At 45.2% G+C, this 18454-nt stretch overlaps 1 long non-coding RNA gene across 2 annotated transcripts in view; it reads left to right on the top strand.

Moving 5' to 3' along the window:
• LOC128888250 (uncharacterized) overlaps nt 1–18164 on the top strand; it is a 44900-nt gene extending 26736 nt beyond the window's left edge. For both annotated transcript variants that reach the window (XR_008460216.1, XR_008460215.1), the window contains exon 4: nt 18128–18164. This is a non-coding gene — a long non-coding RNA (uncharacterized LOC128888250). The remainder of the gene's footprint in view (nt 1–18127) is intronic.
• The last annotated feature ends 290 nt before the right edge of the window (nt 18165–18454 follow it).

Genomic DNA, 18454 nt, shown 5'->3' with positions numbered 1-18454 from the left:
GACTAATGTTATGACGACCTGTTACCGTCCCCGGTTTCTCCTCGTCGCATATGTTCCGTGAGCACAACGGACGTCTTTCAACTACCCTGGCGGTCTTTCGAAAAATCTCACGTTTCTCCACGCCAAATGTTTTAGAAAAAAAATGTCAGTGTTACCATCGACACTCGTTCAAAATTCACAATTTATCCAATCTATTTGTGTGTATCTTTGATTAAGTTTCACCTTGCGTATCGTCGAGAGGTGGAACGTCAGAACTCGTTTCACGGTCAGAGAAGGAGTCACCGAATCGAATCGTCGGTGTCTAGCGCGCGTATCATAGAACGGGTACGCGTTAGGTTTCAGAATGAAGACGTTTCGGGCCATGGAAATTCCTTTCATCAATTATGATCGTCGACGTGCGGGACAGTAGCCGTTCATTAAATGCGTATATACGAGGCTGCTCGTTGCTCGAAGAAAAATACGCTAACGATACCGCTCGTGAACGTGTTCTGAATACGCCTTTCGCGCTCACCTCTGTATTCGTAATCCCCCCAGTGTCTGATTCTCGGCCCGAACGTGGCGTTCGGGAATAATGCAAAGTGTGGAGTCACCCTGTGGATGGTAGTCAGGTATCGCTTCTGCTTCTTATTTATATAAATGACCAGCGCATAACTCGCAGCACCCGAGGACTAACGCGCGCCTATTTCCACGCTGAATGCTCCGCTAACGTGTCGACTCGATGATAAATTAATTGTGGAACGGAGCGGATGTTACGGTTAATTTCGAGATTCAGCCTTGAGCCGACTTTTTCTTGCGCACTTTGTTTCCGGTTAAGTAGAATTTCATGTCCTCTTATGGCGTCGCTTTACTCGCTAGAAGACCAGCCCCTGGTAAACTTCGTTGGGTACACATTTTTAACCATGTAGTTACTTATTTTCTTTCTTTGTTTGCATTTCTTAAAGATCGCAGTCTTAAAATAATAATAACATCGTTGTCAAATTTGAGGAATTGAGAATGTTGTAGGATTTATCTAAAAAAGTTGTACGTAATGTTCATCTTTATTCAGCAATTCTATTATACACAGCGTCCCCTAAACACCACAACTAACCACATTACAACTACAGTCCTTGGCTCATCCCAGCTTGATTTACGAATTGCTTTTCCCATTTCAGTATTTGATTAATTAGCAAATGTATCGCATAAAGTATCATTCGCGATGGTGAGGTTTACCTCGACGCCGCTTTCAAAATCTTTTCCTAAGCCGTTCGATCCTCCGACGTCGAGCCTGCAGGGATCGGTGCTCCAATATCAAATCGCCACGGGCGACGTACACGTAAAATTCTCCTCTTTACGTTTCCTTCCGCGAAGATGCACGAAAGATTCGTTTCTTCATTGTGTGTATCCACCCTCGAAATAATAGGCCGCTCAGCCATCGAGCTTGGTTAACCCCATTTACTTTTCATTCACGGAGGAATTCCCGTGTTCCTTTTGTCGAAAACAATCGTGCTCGTAAACGTGTATTGGGGAAGTCTTCGGGGGTGGTTTCGGTGCACAGTGTCTCTCATTCCTTTCAACCCTTGGATAACGAAGGTACAATACTTGTGGCGTGTACAATACTTTGCAACGTGCACTCTAGATTCATCTTCTAGACTTTTAAAGCTCTACGCTTTACTTAGACACTGACCCAGACTGGGCCATGGAAGGAACCCCCATCCTGTTTTAGATTATTTAGATTATTCTCCGATTTATGACGGGATCTTGGCCGGACCAGCGATCGAATCGACTGTAATCAGAACCCATCGAAAATCATCCAGGATCCGACTGGGTGTATGGCAGTAACCGATGAATATTAACCAGCAAACAGCGGTGCCCTGGCTGGCTGTTGGAACGAAGCGTAGTCAGAGCGGGCGAGAGTGGACCACGTTGGAGTAGCGAGTGCCAGAGTAGGAGGGTACATATTCATGACGTTAACGAGCCTCCGTCGAACGTTTAATTCCGCCAACCGCCTGAGTTGGGTTAGGGTAACTCGCTCGGCAAACACGAGCCCTAACTAACCGTGCATCTCCCAGTCCTGTTCTCGCTTCAACCCGCTCTTATGCTCTCGCTCTCTCCCTCTCTGCTCGTATTGTGCCCTTGCGTCTTTCTCTTTCGCACTCTTTCGGTCTGTGGCCCTGTGTCCCTATTTGTCTTTCCACACCGCGAAAGAACAACTCCAGCGGCGATAGCAAGTGCGGGCTGCGTCTGTTCCCGGCGTTTATGAATGCAGGTATTGCGGAGGTTTTGTTGGAACTGTTAACAGTAGCGTTTAATCGACGATTGAACTCAAATATTCATTAGCCTGGTAAAAAATTGCGGCTACCGATAATTGAACGTTCTTACAGGCAGATTGCCGGCGAAAGGGGATAGATGTAAAACGGGACGAGCGTTGTGGTACAACGGTGATTGGTCGGTTAGATCTGTCGGTCTAATGTTTAAACGAATTCCAATCTTGAGAAAAAATTCACGCGTTGATCGAGTTGTTTGCTAGCTTGCGGATTTCTTTAACGCGTTGGTCCAGAGATTGGTGATAGAACTTTTCATTATGGAACTAGGAAATTTAATTTCAAAGGTGAGACGGTATTTAAAAAATTAAATACTGCAAGAAATGATCTAATCTTCGATAGTCTCGTGAGAAAATTTTAACTTTATACACGTTTTCACGAGTTTCAGCTTGGCAGCCAAGGTTAGCTCGAGGCTGAATAAAAGATCCGACAAATCTCAGAGGTGTATCCATAGGAATCGTCTGGATCAGCTCAGAATTAACGATCCTACCACTTTCAAATTTCTAACGAGACCGAAGCTCTTCTCTCCTCCAGCGTATTGATTCTCAATCTCGCAAAAAACTTCGAATATAACTGACTTGATCGCGAGTTGGTGCTTCCGTAATCAGCGTCTACACCGTTACACGTGCCCACGTTAGCCAAGCTTTATCTCGCACTTAGGCGTTCCGTGGCAGGTGTCATGATTCGTATATATTTAGTTTTAATCGTTAATCCGGTCCGATCCACGCGGTGGACTGCAAAACGTTGGAAAGTCTCGTCGAGTTAATGCGTTGCGCGTCGATCAATCGCGTCTTGTTCTTGATAATGCAAGATACTAGCCGGTAACTCGGGTAATACGAGAACTGGAAACGAGCGCAAGAAACAGCGCCAGCTTACGTACATTCCAGCGATCGGATATCTGGAGCCCGCCTTCTCTCAGGACGTCTTACTTATAATACCAGGGCCTGGACGAGTCTTGGGTTAACGTGTTACAGGAGTGACTTGCGACTTGGTAATTTCATCCCTGGCGTGGTGCCTCCTTTTCTTTCCTTTTTTATTTCACGAGCCACTATCTCCATCGCCATCATCATCATCATCAGCGGCCAGGAACGGCAGCAGCATCTGCGTCGTCGTCGTCGTCCTCGTCGCAGTCATCGTCATCGCGGCCCATTCTATCGTTCGTCTTACACGTATCAACCACGTTCCGACCGAGACACGGTGGAGATCTCGAGCGAAGAGCGAGTCGTGTTTGCCTACAAACAATCCACTTCAACGTAACCTACGTCTCTCGTGTGCATTGCCTCCCACCCCGGGTCCTTCCCACTCGAAGCCTTTCCATCTTCGCGTCCTCGTAGCGGACATCTTGAAACACGTTTCGTCCACCACCTCTGTCTCATTGTTCTGACAATCATCGAACGACCAGATTCCTGGCCGGGACAATTCGAGAAGCTTAAGACAAGGTAACGATTGGGATCGGATCCCTTCGGAGCTGGCTAGCGCAACGATCAACTCATCCATTATTAGAGGCTCTTTACAGATTATACGTGTCATACTTGGGTATGCGTAGGCGTAACATCGGTCCAGCCTCGAACTCTTTTAATGCGGATCAGTGTATCCGTGCAATGAGGAGAGATCCACCGATACCCCGGGATCCCATTTTGACAGCCAGCCTTTTGTTTTATTCGATGGATGACGATGATGACCGAGTAGGTTTCTCGGACCACCGTCTCACCATCCCTTGTTAGAATATAACACGAGAACGCTTCGTCTAGATCTCGTGGGCGACCGTAGGTGGTGTTAGTGGCGCCAAAGATAATCCCCGCGATAGTTTCCCCTCTTCTTTCCCTCACGTCAATCAGGATTGGATTCGGTTTAGAGCTCTCTATAGCTGAACCCGTCGCGTCAGAGGTGCTCAAAAGGAATCCAATAACTGCCCGTCGAAATATCGCTAAACGAACCGTTTTCTGTTAACGTTTCGTAACAAACGCATCGAGTATTCGTTGTTGCGAGAACAACACCTTTTCGAAAACTGGGAATATCGAACGTGGCATTCGGAGGAGCAACTTTATCTGAAATCCGTGTGAATGGTAGCCGCGTGAGCACCATGTAGATCCGTTTGGTTTGTTTTATCTAAGCAATGAAACCTCCAACGTATCTTGATATACAAAAACGTTGGTGCGTATGTATGTCTGACCAGCACGGCTTTAACCACTGAAGCTATCCACCTTATATTCGCACCACGTGTTCGTGTGGTGCTCCGGATTGTTTTTATTTGTGTTGAACCGTCTTAGGTGGCGCTGAGGTCGCTTTTTAAAAAAATTCACACTGTACAATAATTAACAAAAAAGAAAGTCTTTGGCAAAATTTGGACGCGAAAGGTTGCTCTGTGGTGGAGATATTATAGAATATAATCCGCGGAGCATAGCTAGTATATATATACATATAGTTTGAGAGGACAACTGGAAGACATTGCAATTACTAACATACATTCACAAGTGCAAGAGCTTTTAAGAATCTCGTTAGCCGTACGCAACGAGTCGAGTCGATACAGGTGTCTGCAAATTTTTAAGACAAATTCAGAGGCAGGAATTTTAATATATATTTATCGAATTACATAGACACCATTTTGTTCGAGTGATGTATACATGTTATTTGCTTTTAACCGTTCCGATATAATCAGACCTGTACCACCTACCAAAAATCGACATCGACTTTCCAGACAGCCCAATATTAGCCAAAAAGTTCGTTCAGTTTGTGGTGATGCTTCTCTGCAGTTTGCATGGTTACTAACTTGATGAGGACTTTTAAAGAGAAAGGTAGATAATTTATTCCTTGTAATTTCGACATAAGGAAGAACTTTTGCTTGCATCATTTACAAATCACAAAAAGGAAAAGAAAAAAAAAAGTATTCAACCCATATGTATAAATTTATAAATTCCGCCGCTTGGTACTCCCTTCGATGGGGACAGATCGTAGAACAAAGTGGACAATACGTTGCGTAGTAAATACGTTCCTCTGTCTAAGAAAAATCGCTGTCTGGGCGTTAAAAGCTGAACGAACTTTTTGTTAAACCTAACATAAATCTTCCTAACCGAAAAGTCTCGGGATTATTAAAATTGTAGCGGTGCGAGTAGTTGAAACAGCGGATCGAATTTGCTCCCTCCCCCGTGTGCAGACGCACATGAAGCGAACTTCCGTCCAGAAAATTCGCGTTGTACAGTCGGTGGCTGGGGGTCTGTTAGAGGGTACTTAATGGCTATTTAATTCCTAATCCAAGCGCGTGCAGCCTCGCCGACGGCGCTACTTTCTCGGTAATCTGCAGCCGGTTTGCCGTCTTCCTCGAAAACAGAAATACGGCAAAGACGGTCTAATCCACCGCATCTGGGATTCATGAATCCCTCTGACTCTTCCACGCGTCGCGCTCTTCCGCCGTCCTCCAGCTTCGCCACCTCTCGCTATCTCCTCATTCACGAGGCGACGTCGTGGCACTCCCTACCCTCTCGGCCGTTCTACCCAATCGGCCGACGGGCTCCCACTCTTCCCACTTTGTAGAGAGCTACTTCCATATTTACATGGGAGGTAGTCGCAAAAGCGAAGTTAGCGCGGCTAAGCTGATTTAAGCATTCGTTATTATAATTCTTGGAGGAAGGCAGCAGTGCTTTCCAGTTCGAGCCACGCTCAACTTCTAGCGCGACGCGGAGGCAAGAGAAGAGGCTTTGCTACGCTAAAAGGATGCCGCGTCCGCCGGCGTCGCTCTTTGCCGCTTCATCACGCTAGAATTCTAATTTATCCTATGAATTATCAGGGAACCGAACTTCACCGTTCCCGTGATTACGCTGATTGTGACTGCTCCGCTTTTGTTGTTCCTGCGCCCTCGTTGCTATTAAACCCGATGGAATTGCCGCGTATCCGAGCTGTGGGTTCGTCGGTTGTTTATCGGTTCTACATCCCAGTGGTTTTCGTCGATTACTCCTCTTCGAACTCGTATCGTACTTGAATTCCGCCCGAGGAAAGGTAGTCCGCGAAATCGCGGCGTCGATACGCTGGTGATGATTTTTTGATGGATCTCGCCATTAGACGGTCTCGTGTAATTAACTCCTGGCGAACGCTTCCCTTTTCTGTTGTTCCCTCTTGCTTGTTTATTGAATCTGATGGGATCGGTGCGTATCCGAGTAGTGGTTTTATTAGTCGTTACTGCGCTACGGTATCCGGTGGTTTTGTAGTCGCGTTTGAACCTCAGTGACGGGGTATAATAGGGTCAGGTGTTCTTGTTCTATTCGAGGAAAGGTAATCCCCGTAACTACCAGAGCCTGCGAGCTGACTTTTTGATGGATGACTGGCAGACTCCGCTTTCCTTTCTCTTGTTTCCACTACTTTCTTGTTTATTGAATACCACGAGATCGGTGTTAAGTACTGGTTCTACCAGTTGTTGCCGGTCTGTTGCTAGCTAAACTCGTAGAGTACCGGTACTATGCATTCGTTGCAATGGTCACAGGCGTTCGAATTCTTTGAAAAAGAGGACGGTACTGGTGGAGGACTTCCACTGTACGTAGGATCGTTGATACGCTGGTGATGATTTCTTGATGGATCTCGTCATTAGACGGTTGCGTAGTAATTAACAGCTGGGGGACACCTTTTCTCTTTCCATCGCGCAGGCTTCCGTGGGTCCCTACGTCGCATATTCGACGGTAATTAAGTTCGGTCTCCCTAGCACGCGTAGTCGTAGCCCAAAGGTGTCCGTATCTGGGCACAGTCCGTCTACCAACTTCGGAATCCATCGCGGACGATTAATTTCCCGTGGTCCCCTGGGCGAATTTCAGAGCCGCGCGATCAGTTGGCCCGTTCGTCTGTCCGTATTCTTAATTAATAACCGAGGCAGCTGCCCTGACGCTGACGTCATTACCAGCCTTTTTGCCTTTCTTCCTCTTATTCGTATCCCCTTTCTTTTCATTTCATTTCTTTTTTCGTTTCTTTTCCCCTCTTAATTCCCGTTCCCGCTTACGAGATATATCGCTAATATACATCACTAGCGCCACCAACGGTGTACGGTGGAAGGCCTTAATGAAGCCGTACGCCGAGGTTCGCCATATTAAACCTAACCTCTGTCCCGGCAACGAAACGACCTGACGCGTGATGATCGCGACCCGATCGTACGAGTCGCCCCACCATGGGCACCGTCACATCCGTTAAACAAATGTCACTCGTTGATGTTGCGCCTCGAACGTTATCGACTTGGTACCGGCGTTTCTTTTTCCCGCGGTGGAAAAGAACTCGCCGCGGCTACCTGCGTGCCAACGCGTGGCTCTTGAATCCAACCGACTGTTAGCGGACGCACGGTAATGGCGATAATGATGATGGTGATAGAGGCTTTATGGGTCTTCAGAAAAACTGACGTTGGAGTATGCGTGGAAATGGATGAAGTATAGGCGAGCCTCTGTGGTAGTTGGTTAAAGCCTGTTGACGCAGTCCACTTTACTGGGCCGCTGAGTTGGAGCGATCGTTTCGAGTTATCGGTCTGCCGCAATATATTTGCGATCTTGCCATGTCCACCTGTGTATTAGGCCTCCTTGATGAGCCTTTTTTCTACAACGTTGCCACTAAGTAATTAAGATGTTACTTCTGCCAGTCGGAACGGCGTGGAGCTGTAAGGGACGCACAGCGAGAGACTGAAAATCGACGCAAACGGAAGGAACAAAAAATTTCGGCGAAACAGATGAAGAGAGTTGGATATAGTCAAATCAGCTAAGCATCGCGGACCTTTTGAAAAACACGCGAAAGAAAATCGTCGCTTTTAGGGACCTATCAGACGAATTACGATAATTGGAGAATCTGTATGATTCTTCTATCCAAAGATCCTCGTCTAATCCTCCGATGGACCTCTCCACCTCTACCTTTACTCGCGGCCTAATACGATCGTTTAGCGTGTCAAAAAAAAAAAAAAAAATGAGCATTACGGTCACCGTAAAGTTTCTTCACCGCAAATTGAAGTTCCACGTACGAATAACCGTCATCGCCTACCTGAAATGAGGAGCAAAATCGGTAGAAAGGGTATCTGCGTTCTTTTCTGCCGGTGTCGCGGTTCCGACAGAGGTTAGGCAACCCGGGACTCGATAACGAATGGCCGGTCGTTACGGTAAATGTCTTACTCGAGGCCCCGGACGACCGACGGAGACCACTGGGATAATGATATTATTACGGCCATCTTGATTCTCCTGGGCCACACTATCATCATACGTCACCCGTTGCGCGCGGTCGCGTTGAATCCACGCCGTGTTACGGGCATATATTTCCTGGCGTGTCCTGGCTCGAGCAGTTGCTTTTTGCCGGGCGGTTACAAAGTATGATGATCCCGCGGAGACGGGCCTGATGAAATCATCAGGACACGCCAGATCGTCCGTGGATCCAGTTAATATCGGCTAGAGAGACGCCTGCCGGGACGAAACGTTCCGTTTCTTCGCGCGGAATGAGGCAATTTGCGCGGGAAAGGGACGACGGAGGACTCGCGGAAAGGACCCGTGCAACTTCCGCAATTGCGAATCCGCTCTCGGAACCAGAGCTAAAACCGAAGTCTCTCACGGATCGAGGGAACGCTTACCTTTCAGAGGCCTTTCACCTCTCCGGAGATCCCTGCGGCGTTGAAAGAATTTACTTTTCGGGCGACGCTTTACGTTTTTGGCGCGAAGAGATGTTTAACTAGCAACTCGGTATTCGATATTTTTGGTATTAAACTCTATCTAGCGGATCTTTCGTTTGAAAGGGGGATTGGTAGCGACTTTGGTCTGGCAAAGCTCTCGCAGTACATCGGTATAATAATCGAGGCTATATGAGCCGTTCACTGCACTTTTGAATAATCTTAAATTTAAGTGTCAAAGCACTTGGTATAGTCATAACTTTCCTGAATAATAAATTATTTATTTCAGAGCCTATTTTGATCCCATTTCTCAACAGTTTTATGGAGTTTATCGATTTGTGCAATGAACGGCTCATATGATTCATTGCTTAAATGAAAATGTGAGTTACCACCGAGTTACCTGTGATTATTAGGTACCAGTTGATTCTATTATGTGAGTTACCGGTTTCATTTTTATTTCCACTGGTTGTTCTCCACCCCATGAATCATAATCTCTTTTTATATAAACTTCTGCCCCAGTCGAATCTCCTTTGACCTCCTCCTCACCACCTGGATGGTTACCGCGATCTAGGCGCATCGTAATCGACTACAGGACAAGAGGTTGCTCCTCAAATAGATTTACATGCGCAGGAAATCGAGTAGTCGGACGGATCTCTCGGAAGTTGAGATTTATTCGGTGGGTTCGAGGGGCAAAAAGAAAAACCGTGGCCGCGAGACGGTTCTCGGAATCCATTAGACGCTTGGGAAGGTTTAAAGGGAGAGTATTGCTTTAGTTGGCCCCGTATCGATAAAGATATCCACGGGAGGATGGATCGTGCAAGGATCGCGTCGTTTAATCATAATCTTAACAAGCCGCGCGTCTGTTCACGCGAGCGGGCAATTTGCCCGCCGAAACGCACGGCCATTTTCCAGGAAGCCTTTCTTCCTTCTGCAGGCTGCGGTTCATGAATTAGCGGACACGCGCCGCGGCATGGACGAGGTGTATAATTATCCGCACGAAATGCAGATCTTTTAAGGGCCCCGGCTATAACGCGTGCTCGTCGCGTTCAGTTCGCGAATGTGGGTCAGCCTGTTTGTCAATCAGTCCTTAATATAGACTGCTGCCGCCCCTCTTATCGCTCAGACCGCAGTCGTGCTTGGCGGAGTTGCAACGAGAATGAACGTCTTCCATCCTTGTTCGACTTTCGTGGAACAGAACAATCATTTCGAGAAGTTATTCGTTACTTTCTCGAATCGTTGTCGCGCAGGAATACACGATGCGTGGATCGGTCTATTTCGAGTCCTAGAAAAACTGAGCCACGAATGGTTACGTCGATGGCCAAGTAGAAAACTCGAAGAGCTTTTTGATTGGAAAGATATCTTTAGAGACTAGTGTTTCCAGAGAATACACAAGCTACGGTAAATAATCTTTTGGGAATATTACTTTTCCAAGATATTCCGAATCTTTCAGTTTGACAACTTTTCGGTTCGGAAGAGACCAGCGACGATATCAATCGACGATCTTCGTCAGTCAGCGACGCGTTGAGCATCGATCCGCTTCCAGACGTTCGAAACGAGGTGACCGGCGACTTTTAGCGCCAGGACAAGAGCGAAAGAAGCGACAAATTAACCAGGCTGCGGCTTGACCCCGTTGCCCGTCGCGGAGTCGGAATACAGCGCAGGGATGCGCCGATGGAGACAAAGACGGGACGAGAAACGGTAGAAAACCTCGAGGAAGAGAAGAGGCGGAGGTCTGCCAGTCCCAGCATCCACTCTGATGAATTACTCTCTAGAGATCAGTAGTTCCCAACCGCTCCTTTCGACTGTAATCGGAGGAAACGCTGGAGAATAGTATCCTGCGAGAGGAATTGAGAATCACCGTTCACTGCTGATCCGAATAATAGGAATCCTGGGATCTTCGAGGCAGCGTTCCGTAGATTTGTTTGTACACGTATTAAGATGGGATAGAAAATGGAAGTACGCAGGATGATTTGGAGCAGCCACGTTTTCAGGACTTTCGAATTTATTAAGACAGATATTTAAAGTGTACTTAATTGTTTTGGTGCATGAAAGCATGGAACATTATGATATAATATATTTAAGATGGAACAGAGAATAAAAATACGCAGGATGGAGCAGTCATGTTTCCAGGGGTTTCAGATTTATCAAGACAGATATTTAAAGTATATTTAATTGTTTAGGTCCATACAGCATTATCAGTTGGATGTATCATAATTAAATCCACTAGCGAAAGGTTTAACAGATAATCCCTTCTTGGGATTCATTATTTAATCGTAAACTATCAAATAATTGGAAACTGTTAAAACTTCAAGTAAATGTTGTTACACCTGTCGATATGTTAAAAGTTAAACTATACGTATGCCCGAGGTGTACGTGGAAGCCTCGATATTTAAGGCGAATTGGCTCGCACATTTTTCGCTCAATATTTCATACCCCGAGGAGTCGAGATCTCTTCCCTCCCCGAGTGATTCGTTCTTTGCCTTTCAAAGCACGCAAAGTAGAATTGAGAACCACTCGACGTTACCGATCGGAATCACGTCGAGTTTATTGGTTTCTTCTTGGATGCAGTATGCTCCCCGCGTACGTTTCCGAGGTGAACCGTACGAGCCGTCGACGTCGTCGACGTGTTCTCGTCGTCCTCGACCAGCGATGCCGCACAATGAAACATGAAACGTCGACTCGGGGTCCCCTCGCCCCCACTGGGGAGGAACTTACCGATTAACTCATCTATCAGAGGCATTGTTGCCCTCAATGAGAGGATACCGGTCGCGTTTATTATGGATATCGCGTTATTATACTAACCTACTCGCTTTTGTGCGGCGATATAAGTTTTCCGGTCGGTCATTTGTCGACCCGCGGCAGGGCAGCCATCGCTGGGATGATTTTTACTGCGATGGATCCGTGGGTTGGACAACAGACACAAACTCGAAACGTTCACATTTTTTGTCGTACGCAAGAGGAATGCATTTAGTAGATTTTAGGTCATTTCATAAATTTATAGATTAATGATTTTTATCAAGGAAATAGGTATTTATTTTCAAAATCAGGTTCTGTATATTATCTATTTCATTAGTACCTCGAAGAAGCATTAAACGATTTATATATTCTCAGCACATATACGTAACATAAAAAAAATTAATACATATTATTTGCGCTCTATAAAATGCTTTATACAATCTTCCATACCAGAGTATTCCATCGGAGTTTTACAAGTATCGAAATTGACCGATTGTACGTATACAAAACTGAGACTTCGTTCCACGCGACTATCACCTCCTCTGAGCAATGGGGCACTTTTTGAGCGGGAGATAATTCAACAACGATGACGACGTCAAACGCAGATGTGCCAAGTTTTTTGCATCGAAAGAACCGACATAGTAATGCGGTGGAATGCAATTGCTTTTAGAACCATGGCGAAAGACCATAGATCACTCGGCGAGAAATTATGTTTCGTTGTAGTTGTTACTTGATAAACTAAGGTTTCGAAAGACAGACGATATTTTCTGTGACACTACGATATATCCGCCTCGTGAAAACAAAGAAACGGACCAACGGTCGTAACATTTAGACTTGTTCGAGGACCCTCTTTTAAAAGTTCTCTTCGTGGAGCGTTACTGGAATAAATATAAGAACTCGACGCAGTATTTTTTTAATACATTATAAAGTGATATCGCAGTGGAAGTTAAAATCGATTTTAAATTGTACGACGGACAAAGTATCCTCATTCTCGACATTTTTAAAAAGATTTCCATAGGGTGTCTCATTTTTCACCCCGTCACTCGGGAGGAACCCAATAACGAGCTCGTCGATTTCGAACTATCGAACCCCAGACAAGATGAAGGTCCGCAGTTTGCTGGAGCATCTTCTGCCATTGAATCCTACCGTGTCGATCCTGCGAGCGTACGAACACCTCTCCAGCGGCGGTGAGAGAGATCAGATGTACATACATACACGCTTGCCGGATAAGTATCAAGTATACAGGTCGAGGCAGATATAGTCGGCCAGTATCGACCGGGTAGCCAAGTTCAACAGCCAATCCTCGGCTGCGCGTTAAAACCACGCCCTTTATTTCGCGGTTGCATTAACCACGTCTCGCTGTTGTATTTAAGTCAAGTCGAGCTACTTAAACTTTTTCATCCCTCCTCCTAGGGGGATGAAAAAAAAAAAGAAAAGGTAAAGAACCCCGCACCGCGCGTCACGTACCGACGAATTAAGAATCGTGTGCCCCCTTCTCGTCACGTTTCTCTTCCGCGAGCACGTTGGGAGAAATGACGACTTTCGCGGAAATTAGAGCTACCGCTATCCGTATAATTTAATATTCGAATATTCCGCGGATTCTACGAATAAAAAGAATTTTACGCGAGTTGGGTTCCTCGAAACGTGGTCATGAAATGAACAGCTTGCTCTCGCGATAAGAGTAACTAAAAAACTTCGAAACGTTTCCGATAGGTTTCCAAGGAACGAATTTAAAGAACGAAAAACTGAACGACACGTTGGATAATTGACGCGATGAATTGTATTCGCTTAATTCGAACAAATTAAGCAAGAACTTCCAGCGTTTGTTCGATTCCGGTTCGGTAATAGAATACAGCGATCCCGAATCGGAAACGAGCGATGTTTGGAACGGACTGCGGGAATTTCACGGCGTCGTGTACTCACGATTCACGCGCGATTGTTCATGGGAATTTGTCGCTAACGAACCCGCGAGCGCCGGGTACGGCGGCGTCGAGCAGATTCGTTGATTAATTGAATTCATTCGATCGTAACGAGGAGGAATAATTACCTTCGACGCGCCCGTATACTAGTATTACAGATCACCGAAGAAAGTGTCATTAAAAGTGACAGCAATCACGGCCGCGCAAGCTTGATTGCTTTTATTGCTTCGAGATCAGCACGGAATTCGAAGAAACGGAATTGATGGCCGTTCGACGAATGGAATGAAATTCAGCGGGCTCGTTCGATTCGCGAGGGGTTTCAATTAATCCTAAGAAGATTGTTATTCGTTGCTGGTTTATTAGTTGTCTGTGTGCTTGTACGCGTCCACTGTGGAGTATTTTATTTTACAACTGATATTCAAAATTTCGTTTCACTAGGAACAGATAACCGAAATCGTTAAACAGAAGACTGATAAAGAAATACGTTGCTAGGAAATAGACGTTGCTATGACAACTCCATTGTTTTTGTTTGGTTTGGTTTACCCACCGAGTAGGCTATAGTATCACGTGCAAAATTAAATTGTAGAAAAGAATGGCGACTATATAATTGGTTAATAAAATCATATTCTTTGAAATTTAACACATTGAACTTCATTTTTATGAAAATCATCCAATAGTTGACGATATGAAAAGATTTTTTAATGGTTGTAATTTTTCTGTAGAGCCACATTTTTCTTTTCAGTTCGAGTACATTCTAAACCTTCCGTTAAGTATTTCGGTGATAATAGATGCTGCAGTGATAAAATGGTACAGTTATACCTTGAAATTACCGACACACGGATATATATGCTATGGCAGAGTCACATGGCGTTACAGAAGGTCAAATAAAATTGCCACAAATGTAGCGTGGCCTGCGGCAGTTTTCCAACTGAATGATGGCAGCGAACGTGTTAACAAATGAGCCGTACATTATCAAAGTGGCGTAAGCTCTATGAAAAATGGAGTCTCCGTGAGCAATGCTTACAAAACATGTTGATATTGCCAGGAAAGAAGTTTCACTGTCAATAAACTAATATCGCGAACGTGTCGACTTTAGTTGCTGAACGGAACGGGAACATTCGTTGCGGAAATAACGTTAAAGTCTTTATATTTAGAATCTACAATAGGAGACATGTCGTTTCGTTCGAATTATTTTTACATGATCAATTTTAACGCGAGAACCATGACACGTGGAGGAACAGTAATCGTAGCACCATCCACGCGACTCTATACGTATCATATTTTCTCGTTTTTTAAACGCGATTCGTCGGGAAGAGTTTATATCGTATCGCGCGGTGGAAATTGCATGCGCAGCCAGGCGGAATTCGCCGCAATTCACGGCCATTAAAACTCTCGTATTTATGTAAATAAGGAATTCGGCTCCGAATGGAGGGGCGAAGGGCAGGAGAAACTGGTCCCAGGACCTCCGTTAACGATATCGGGTGCTGGATGGAATGCGCGTCGAAGTAACAGGGCCGAAACGAAGGAACAGAAAGCTCTCGTTAATGAGCTTCCTCACCCTCAAAGCTTTGAAAGCCGGTTACACTCGTCTCGCTCGGGCCTCGCCGAGCAAGAAAGTTGTTCAATTCAAAGCTTCCAGGAAATTATACGTCTGTTACCGTTCTATCTTCGAGCGAAGGCTCAAACTCGGGGCTAATAGCGGCAATAGCGTATTTTAATCTTCGCCCGCGGAAGTGCATTTGTCGTTTCCCTGTCGTACAAAAGCTCCCCCGGTCTTGGATGCTGCAATTTTGCCAGCGAGATTATTCGTTCAGCACGGTTTAACGGCGACACGTCGGATACTTGGAAATTTCTTCCGTCGGCAGAGTAACCGTTTCACGGTTTTCCAGTTTGCCTATCGGAGACCGCGGCTGGAAAACTCGCGCTTCTGGAATTGGTTCTTCGACGGGTGTCCGTTTGCCGCCTAATCGAAGGTAGGAAAAGGACGTTGAGGGGTGGTCGGAAATATCAGAAAGCTGGTTGCTACGATAGTAATTGGCGACAGAGTTTGCAGATGCAATAATATTCAAGGGGTCCTGTAGAGAAGTTATCGTAGTATATTAAAAAGTAAATATTTTAAACTCGTCACTTTTTTTTTTTTTTTTGAAGATTGCTTGAAACGTTATTTTAACACGTTGACTGCCACGCTGACTTTTGTGACAATTTTTATGAGGCAAAAATCTTGTTTTAAAATAATTGAGACTAAGCTTTGTCAAAGTATCTGTTGTTGAAACCTCATCAGAATTCAGGAATCTTATCCAGATATATTTTCTTTAACACCTCATCTCCAGAATAAGTATCTTAAATTACTAGTGAAAAGTCCTGTAACCCAGAAATGAGTGACGTGACGGTCAGCGTGTTGATATAGTAAGAATTGTTAATTCATTTACAATTTTATTTGACCAAGAAAGAACTGACATACTCAATTTAATTGTAATTTTTTTAAACTTGAAATTGCAAAAGGCTTCTGGGTACGAGCCTGGACGACCAAACAGAGTTTATAAACATTGTCCAAGTTTTGAAAAGCCAGTTTCTGATAAGCAATATATCGATTAACCTTTACGGTATTCCTGACGTGGTATCCGTAAGTTAAAGGAGCACTTTCGGTCCTCTTTCGGAAGATAACCGCGAGCTTCACGCTGTCCTGAATCATGGAAAAATGGCAAAGTTTTCCGATAGTTGCGGGGGAGAGAACTCTTCTTACCGTCGCGTATCATGACGTTAGGTCCGCAGGCACCCTAAAAACGGGGTATTAGAAGAGCCATCTGGACGCGGCACTTCGACGTCAAAGTTTCCACGGAACGGAGTTTCGACTTGGCCGCAATGCCGTTACGGCAATTTCTCCAGGGGGATGGTTACTTACAGTGTTGGCTTAAACAACATACTTAACCGGGCTACTTAGTACTCACGGGCGGCAGACGTACCCCTTGCAATAATAACATTTCACCCCCTTTAATCCGCAGCCTGCTGTTAGTCCTCGGCTAAGTATCTGTCCTCCTCTTACCCTCCATTGTCGTTCCATCGCCTTCCAGGGCGAAATCAAAACACGGAAAAGCCGATACAGTTTTGCGTAATACCCTCGTCAGAAACTTCCTCAGAATGTTTTCGGTCCTGTTGCTGAAGGGTGGATGTCGTCGCGGAAGAAAGAACCGCGACGAATTGTTTTGCGTGCAAATTACAGATTGGTTCATAATTCTAATTGGCTTGTGTATCTACGAATTAAAATCTAGCTGGTTCGTAAGCAGCGTGCAACATTTAAATTATTGCGAAGATTGCATTGTTCCTAGAACGATCATTCTAATTATGGTAGATGATTGAAACGCTTAGAACGTAAAATTGAGATGATAATATTTGTTTTTTACTTTGAGTCTTTAAATCTTGCAACGTAGTATTAGTTCCATTTCTATTTGTCGAAATAGTTGAGCAATTTCAATGTAGAGGTCAAGCGTTGTTCATCGTTAATGTTCGTTTATATTTAAGCCGTTCGGTCTTCGGAGAACAGCGTTGGTAACAGATGCATAGCCGAATGATAAGATAACGTGCAGTAGGCGGGGTACGGATTCCCATATAAGTTCCACAGAGTTAGGAGATACTCCATCGAACATAATACAGCATAAACCCCATAGTGCTAAGCGGCTTAGTACCTCGCAAGGGCAGTGACGCCTGACACATCCATATATACGGGCCCAGGTACGTGACGTCTCAGACGTGGATTTTCAGACAGCTTTTCCATAATCTAGACCATTTTTTCACCTTCAGAAATATAACAAAAGAAAAAACATAAAAATAAACATCATCTTGCATTCCATAGTTAACGTAGACTCTCCTTACTCCATCTCACAAGTAAATTAACGAGGTTATCCAGTAAAAATCATATTTTTTAAAGCAGATTATTAATCGATAAAAGTACGTAACAATGCAATCAATAAAAATTGCGGAGAAGGCGTAGAAGATTTATTTCGACACCGATTAGAATTCATTGTTTGCCCAAACAATCCCGCGAGAGAAAATGTTTCCAGCCAGCTATTGCAGTTAGCTAAATATTTTGTTTTTCCCATGAAGTTGCCCGGCGGGTCCCATAGAAGGGGCCAAGGGACGACGCGTGACACACCCCCATTGAAATCCTATGCACGGGATATGCTTAAATTAAACGGACGCCGGTGTCACATTATGGCACAGAATGGCGAGTTATATCTAACCTCTCATTAACCCCGTGTGAACTCGAACGCGGGACCCTCCGTGTAACGCGACACGTCGAATTTTCGAATTCGAAATACGTACCGGCGCAGTTTATTACGGGTTGCAGTGGGTCATACGAGATGTTTTAATCGATCGCTATTACGTACGAGCTGGAAACATCAGGAATGTGTGGGGCGAACGAGAATCGGGCGGAGGCTGTGCGATCGGAGAGTTCAGAATTATAAAGGCCTGGGGTACTTGCTTTTAAGGCCCTATAGTGTGTTCAAATTATATTACAAGGTTGGCAGGGCAGATGTTAATTATACGAAAAAATATTGTTACAGGTATGCAAGACGTACTGAAAAGGGATGGTTCAAACTCAAAGTTTTCACGGTTGAGAAGAAGCCAGTGTTTCCATTCCAGAGACGAGTTTCAATAGGTACAGAAAAAATCGAGACGCGATTCGTCGATCGTTCCGCGTCACCGTCGCGCCATTATTCCTTCGCGTCGCGATCTCCACGCTACAATGTCGATTCCTCTCGTTTCCATGGCTTTTCCCTTCCTTTTCGAGTTCACCTCGCGCCCTTAAGCAGCTAAGAGCCCATGATCTCGCCGACGGCGGCCGGAAGAGAAGATCGGGAAATGTAGAACGTCCACGAGCGGCTCGTAGA

The sequence above is a fragment of the Hylaeus anthracinus genome, unplaced genomic scaffold (genome assembly GCF_026225885.1).
Source record: "Hylaeus anthracinus isolate JK02 unplaced genomic scaffold, UHH_iyHylAnth1.0_haploid 11989, whole genome shotgun sequence".
Taxonomy (NCBI): Eukaryota; Metazoa; Arthropoda; class Insecta; order Hymenoptera; family Colletidae; genus Hylaeus; species Hylaeus anthracinus.
The sequence above is the reverse complement of the archived record's forward strand: the minus strand, read 5'-3'. Positions and strand labels throughout refer to the sequence as shown.